This window comes from Protopterus annectens, chromosome 1.part2, assembly GCF_019279795.1.
Source record: "Protopterus annectens isolate FY-2018-M chromosome 1.part2, PAN1.0, whole genome shotgun sequence".
In the NCBI taxonomy this organism is placed as follows: Eukaryota; Metazoa; Chordata; order Ceratodontiformes; family Protopteridae; genus Protopterus; species Protopterus annectens.
In genome coordinates this window covers 328,544,684-328,552,616 of record NC_056727.1, presented here as the reverse complement: position 1 = coordinate 328,552,616, position 7,933 = coordinate 328,544,684, and positions in this window count along the sequence as shown.

Sequence of the window (7,933 nt, the reverse complement as noted above, 5' to 3'; positions counted from 1 at the left end):
CATTGTCATGCTCCAGTTTGTATTTTTTTTGTTTTTCTTTGTCATGGCTTAGTGGTTCAGTACCTTGACTATGGTGTATATTATCCTGGAGTTCGAACCTGGCCACTACTTTTTATTTTTATGACTGTCTAGACAAGCTGAGGGGTGTGTCTGTGTAAAGGCAGTTTTGATACGGCTTGCTCAACGTTGCCCGTCGGTTAGCTTGTTTGCGCGATGCGCAAGAGCTCGCAAACGGGTATGCTGGTTTAAGCCTCATTTGGCTATCAGCACGCATATTATGCTCAGCTCAGTTAGGGGCACATAGATTTAGTGTGTTAAACCACTACTCAGCTACGGGCACTCATTTTGCACCAGTTAAACCACTGCTCACCTACGGGCAGATGCACTCACCATGTTAAACTGTAGCTCAGCTATGGGCACATCTGGCATTTTTTATTGTTTTGTTACTTCACATTTCTTCAATATAAATGGGCTGTTTCATTACATTTTACATAAAATGTGATTTTATGTGTACATATTTGTCAGGGACTTGTTTCATGCTTATTTTGCTACAAATGAAAATTGGTGTTGTGGTGACTCGAACCATGAATGCCTTCTCTTCAGCCAACATCTCTACCACTACGCTATTGTTTCTTGGCTTACTTTGCATATTTAGTTCTTATATGCTTTCCCACTGACTGCTAACTGTAGCTGCGCTACAGGCACGCCCACGCAAACGAGCGCACTCACTGTTAAACATCTTTACAATTTAAAAAAAAATTATGTGATGTTCATTTGTACATTTTATGTTCGTAGTCTGTGGGGACATGTGTTGTGTTGTGTTTATTCACATTTCCATGGACTCTGGCATGGGTGTTTACTTTGGGCACTTTTACTCTTCTGGGGGCGTGTCCGCTTACAGGGCTCGGCCTACGGACACGCCCCCTACTGTCTTACATGGACCGTGTTAGCCTTAGGTGTGATTCAGCATGCTCTCATGAATATGCAGAGCATGCTGACATCACTCCATTTAACTGCAGCCTCCGTGTATGAGTTATAACTCTTACACGGAGGCTTCGTGAATCCTGCCCGGGGTCTATATCAGATCATCGAAATGGCTCATTATCGAATGCTGTAATGTCAAACTGCAAAACCTGAACCCTAACAATATCAAAACCTCAAAACAACAAATTTTTTTCCCAGGGAAAAAAAATGCTGTTCTGAGAAACACACACACACCACAAGCACACTAAAAAGCAACAATCCACATACATACATTTAAAAGTTACATCTAACCCTACACTACACTGCACATACACTACTATCTATCCACTTACCTTAACCCAGACCCTAACCCTAAGGTCCATCATTATCGCACACTCACCTCACCCGCGCCCTAACCGCAAATTCTCACTATCGCACACTCACCTCACCCGCACCCTAACCCTAACTCACTTAACCTGCCCCTAACCCCAAATTCTGTCACAATTGCACATTTACCTGACCCACGCCCTAACCCTAACTCACCCAACCCATGCTCTAACCTGAACGTCCACACAATCACACACTTACCTTAACCCAACCCATAATTTTCCACTGCATTGCTGAAAACAGCAAAGCCACAATGGCCAACCAAATTCTTTCCCTAGGAAAGAATTCGGTTTTGTGCAGCTTCACTGTTTTTGGCGTTCGCGATATTAGGTTTGATATTAGATCATTTGAAATTCTGCCATTTTGATGATCCAATATAGACCCCTTAAAATGTATAAGATACACCCTACACCGATCAATTACATTACAGTGACCATGAAACAGTGGCAGACCACTTTGCAATTAAGTCATGATAAAGGACAAATTATTAATCCAGAGATAAAAATTCAAAGGGAGATATTCCAGGGTGACTCCCTGTCACTGCTGCTGTTCTGTCTTGCCCATAATTCTTTAAATTGTCTACTTAACAGATTAGGCCATGGCTATAATTTGGCTCCCAGAAAACAACAAAGTGTAAAGACCTCTCATCTTCTTTTTGTCGATGATTTAAAGCTGTATAGCTCCTCAGATGAGGAACCAAAAGCACAACTGCAAGTAGTCAAAAGTTTTTCAGATGATATAAGAATGTCATTTGGTCTTGATAAATGTGCAAAAGCAACGTTTAAAGCAGGAGAACTGCAGCACCAAGAAAACATCAGTTTGGAACAAGAATGTGATATAAAAGAAGTTGAGCAAGAGGGAGTGTATAAATATTTGGGAATTGATGTAGAGTCAACAATAAAACATGAACAAATGTGAATAAAACTTAGTAAGGAATATTTTAGAAGACTTAAATTAATCCAGAAAACAGTGTTGATATCTAGGAACAAAATTCAAGCTATAAACCAATTTGCTCTTTCTGTCCTAACTGAGAGTTTTGGAGTGATTGACTGGCCTCAAATGTGTTGATTAGATTAGACAGGAAAGCAAGAAGGATGCTTCATGCTCACCAAATGATTTATAAAAATCAATACATATCAAGATTATATATTCCCTGTTCCAAAGGAGGTAGGGGCCTCCTTGAAATTGATTGCATGTATAGACCTGCAGTTGTGGGACTGCACACAAAACTGCTGACCTCACAAGACCCAAATGTAGTGAAAGTTTTGAAACAAGTGGAAAATAAATCTAAGATGACTTTCCTGCTTAGTCAAGCAGAAGCATATCGGCATCATGCAGGAATGGAAATCAAGCCAGAAGTAGATAAAAATTAGGCAGCAACTGAATATGCCAAAAAACAAAAGAAAGAATATAAGGTGAAGGATCTGATGAGAAGGCAAGAAATGTGGAAAATGCATAAATATATTTGCAAGTATAGAACACTTCTGGAAGAACCTCATGTTGATCAGGATCAAACACAGGAATGGTTAAGGAGGGGCAAATTCAACCAAAAGATGAAAGATTAATATTGGTAGCCCAAGATAGTGGACTACGTACACATTGGTTTACAAAGTCTGTTGAACATGTGGGAGAAACAGACAAATGTAGGTTTTGTAAAACAGAATTGGAAACAGTCGCACACCTTGTTGCTGGTTGTGACATACTAATGGCAGAAGGACTGTATACTGAAAGGCAAAATAATGTGGCAAAACAGTTGCACTGATTGTGCAAACATTACGGTATTGAAGTGGCTGAAAAACACTGGAAACATAAACCACAAAGCATCATAGAAAATAATGAGGTCTACATTACATGCACTCACCCATTACCAACAGTTCAAAAGAGAGATGCGAGAAAAACTGATATAGTGGTCCATGAAAAGAAAACAAAAGTAGCATTGATCATTGAAATCGCTACACCCAGTGACTACAGTGTCTTGTGTGCAGAGACACAAAGTCATGAAATATCAAAATTTACAGGCAGAAATGAGAGCGATGTGGAAGAAAGATATCCAGACAGTTCTAATAGTAGTAGGAGCAACAGGTCTTATAAAAAAGACTCCACAGTCGTATTTAGATATGTTACTGATACATGTAACTGTACGAATTGCGGAAGGAGTCATTACTGGGCACATTGGGGGTGCTGCAAAGAGCACTTTTGGCTGACATGAAAGATTGAAACAATACTAATTTCATGAACTTTAATTTTACTTCGACTTAGGAATGGGGTCCATTCCTATCATGGTATTAGAAACCCAAAAGATTTGGAGAAATTATAAAAGTGAGAAGAGTTAGTTGAGGTTCTTTGGGTGACTTGCAGGATGCCCTCTTAGTGCCCTCCATGAAGTGCGCCAGGCACAGTCCACTGAGAGAAGACCCCAGAGCACACCCGGTAGTGCAGAATGGATATATCTCTCAGCTGGCTCCGGTATGTCTGCGAATTCAGCAGGATGTGATTGTTGCTGGGGCTTGAGAAGTCTGGTTTGCCCTGGCTAGCTTGCTCCAGTTGTGATATCACCAGGACAAGCAACTTAGAAAAGAAATGAAAGTAGTTATGTTGTGTTTCTATCAGTAGTGTTAAACATATTGTTCTGGCATTTGAGTAAGGTCAGGTGTTCATAACCTATCCAAGAAATAAATGCCAGTTACTGTTCCACCTGTAATTCCACCTGAAATGTCTGTGCACATGGAGTTGGCATATATCTTTGCTGTTCACAAAATTTGGTTTAGCTATGTAGATCAACAGTTGTAGGCAATAAATGTAATGTGGGAGATTATGGTGTTTACCTTGAAAATATCACATAAATGGATTTGTTTTTTATAATCACATAAGTCAAAATCACAAGCTAGGATGTATTCAATGATATACTGAGTTCATTTCAAAAATAATGTTACAGCCATTTCTTTTTTGGAATATGATGAGCTGGTTATAAGGCACCTATGGCATTACGTAGACTACATCAACCATTTCAAATATGGGGAACTTAGTTTATTAGAAATTACCAAAATAAAATTCATTAAAACAACTACAGTATGTATCTTATTGATTTTATACCCATGGTGTACTTTCAAAGTGCCAACTAAACTGAAATCAACATATGATGTTAGTACATTAATATAAATTGTATCATAAGCAGTGCAATGTTTTACATAAGCATTGCTCTAAAATATTTTCTATATCTAGGAATATTTTTTGTTTATTTTTGAACTGTAGGACCAGATTCAGAAAACTTAGCTGCATCATGTTAAGCAAATTTGTGGGATGAGCGGCCATCCGCAGAATAGATATGAGTCAGAAAATCCATTTACATGATGTGGCTAAGCCAAATAATGTGGTCAGCCATGCTATATCCTAATGAATGCATAATGAAGTACTGCGAATGATAATGAGACAAATTAAGATGGTGGAGCAATTCATAAATGTCTAAATGTTGCCTAGCAATGCCACTCTTGCATTAGGTTTCAACTTGGCCTTACACCCATGTTCAGAAGGAGTACATCGTACTTTTTTGGGGTTGCTGCAGCTATTATAAATATGTTTCTGCAGGAATCTCTCATTGCAGCTGCTTTAACTGACAAGGAGCCATATCACCCACTGAGGTATAAGGTCATCCGACTATGCTTAATATTTTATGCCCTCCGTGATGCTGACATAGTGAGCCATTACCAAATGGACAGGGATACCATGCAAGAAACTGGTGAAATGTATTAGCCTCATCTGCAGCCCCGTGGAAGTCATGGAGTACCTATCCCAGTGGATACTAAGGTATGTGAGGCCATACATATATTAGCTACAGGAACCGTTCAGTGATCTACTAGGGACACAGTGGAGATATTGCAGGCATCCACCTCAAGCATACTTCATCAGTTCCTCGTTAACATGCCTCAGCAAATGGGGGAGCATATGTGGTTCCCACAACCCCCAGTTGAGTGAGAGAGTGACAACAACATGTGGGAGTTCTACGATAGAGCACATTTCTTTCAGGTTCTGGGAGCCATAATGTCGCTCGTCTGATCAGGATAAAACAGACGGACATTCATGGGTTCTGTTCAAGCAGCTTTATTACACACAAACACATTAGAAATGAGGCTTTGTAACTTAAACTTAAATAAACTTATAAACAGACTGACTGCCGCACTCATACATGTTAACACTCTGGCTGTTCTCTCAAAATAGCACTGCTGCCTGCACATGCTCACTATTTATATGCATGTGCTACATCTGGAAATGCTTCTTAAAGGTACATACACATGCTCTGATCTACCCATAGACTGCGCTCACATTGAAATTAAGGATGCATCTGATGAATTGGGAGAGAGCTACATGAAAGGTAGCACTCATTCAACTGCTAGGTGGTCTGTAATGTACAGGGTATCATCTATAATGTATGTATGTATGTATGTATATATGTATGTACAGTTCACCCATGCAGCTTTCATGAGTTCCACATATAGCACACATGCAACCTGTATCAACAGTTTGTGAAGGGCGACTTCCCACAGGGGCATTTTGTGAGTGATGCTGGATATGGCCTAGAACCCTGGCTTATGACATCTATTAGAAATCCACAAAATCAAACTGACCACAGGTACACTATCACAAACCAGAAACATGAAGCATGTGTTTGAAGTCAGGATTTCTCTGTCTGAGGTAGCTAGTGATGCCCTGCAGTATGACCATGCCATGTGTGCCAAAATACTGACTGTATATGCTATGTTACACAAAGGTTATAGTTAAGAAGCAGTTACAGCAGGGTGGCCTCTTGCAAGTCCAGCTATTCCCAGCATCCCTGGCAGCAGTAACTGAGACAGATGAGGAGTTACAAAAGAAGTCAGTTTCAGGAGATAGCCATGACAGGCTGAGGCTGGCACAGGATGCCGTGGCACTAGCAAAAATGTGGTGGACTGCACATAGCTTTGCAACATAGCTCTATAACCATTAAACAGATACAGTACAGCAAATGTCATGCATGCAAAAATATCAGACTGTGTTTACCCATGCATAGGCTGGCCATGCTGTCCATCAGACATAGGTAACCTTTCATCTTTTGGTTTGAATTCGCCTCTTCTTAACCATTCCTGCATTCAATCCTGATCAACATGAGGTTCGTCCAGAAGTTTTCTATACTTGCAACTGTATTTATGCATTTTTCACATTTTTTGCCTTCTCATCTGATCCTTCCCCTTATATTCTTTCTTTTGTTTTTTTAGCACATTCAGTTGCTGCCTGATTTTTATCTACTTCTGGTTTGATTTTCATTCCTGCTTGACGCGGGCATGCTTCTGCTGGACTAAGCAGGGAAGTCATCTTAGATTTATTCTCCTCATGTTTCAAAATTTTCACTACATTTGGGTCTTGTGAAGTCAGCAGATATGTGTGCAGTCCCACAATTGCAGATCTATACATGCAATCAATTTCAAGGAGGCCCCTACCTCTTTGGAATTGGCAATATATAATCTTGGTATACACTGATTTTTTTACAAATCACTTGGTGACCATGAGCCATCCTTCTTGTTTTCCTGTCGAATCTATCCAACATCTTTTGGGGCAAGTCAGTCACTCCAAAACTGTAAGTTAGGACAGGAAGTGCAAATTGGTTTATAGCTTGAATTTTGGTCCTAGACGTCAACGCTGTTTTCAGAATTAATTTAAGTCTTCTAAAATATTCCTTACTACATTTTATTCACATTTGTTCATGTTTATTTGTTGATCCTTCATCAATTCCCAAATATTTATGCACTCCCTCTTGGTCAAGTTATTTTATATCACATTCTTGTCCCAAACTGATGTTTTCTTGGTGCTGAAGTTTTCCTGCTTTAAAGGTTGCTTTTGCACATTTATCAAAACCAAATAACATTCTTAAATCATTTGAAAAAATGTGATAACTTGCAGTTGTGCTTTTAGTTCCTCATCTGATGAGCTATACCATTTTAAATCATCAACAAAGAGAAGATGAGAAGTCTTTACACTTTGTTTTCTCGGAGCCAAATTATAGCAATGGCCTAATCTGTTAAGTGGACAGCTTAAAGGGTTAGGGGCAAGACAGAACAGCACCATGGAATATCCCCCTTTGAATTTTTATCCCTGGAATAATAATTAGTCCTTTATCATGGCATAATTGCAAAGTGGTCTGCCACTGTTTTATGGTCACTGTAATGTAATTGATCAGTGTAAGGTATATCTTATACATTTTAAGCACTCTTTTATCCATGAATGTGAGATACTGTCAAATGCTTTTTTGTAGTCAATCCCATGCCATACTCAGATTCTTTCACTTTTTACAGTTCTCCATTATAACTTTACTTAGCAGCAGATGATCCTTTGTTTCATATGACTTTCTTTTATTACCATTTTGTTCTATTGCCACAACTGAGTTTTGTTCTAAATGACTATAAGCTTTGTCAGCATCAGTTCCAGTGTATAGTTTATACTTTGTCAGAAGGCAAGTTTTTGGTCTATAGTTTTTGGTGTGCTATGTGACTTGACTGATGTCTGCTGGAGATGTATCAGCATGATGATTCTGGCCACAACTACTGTGATGTCC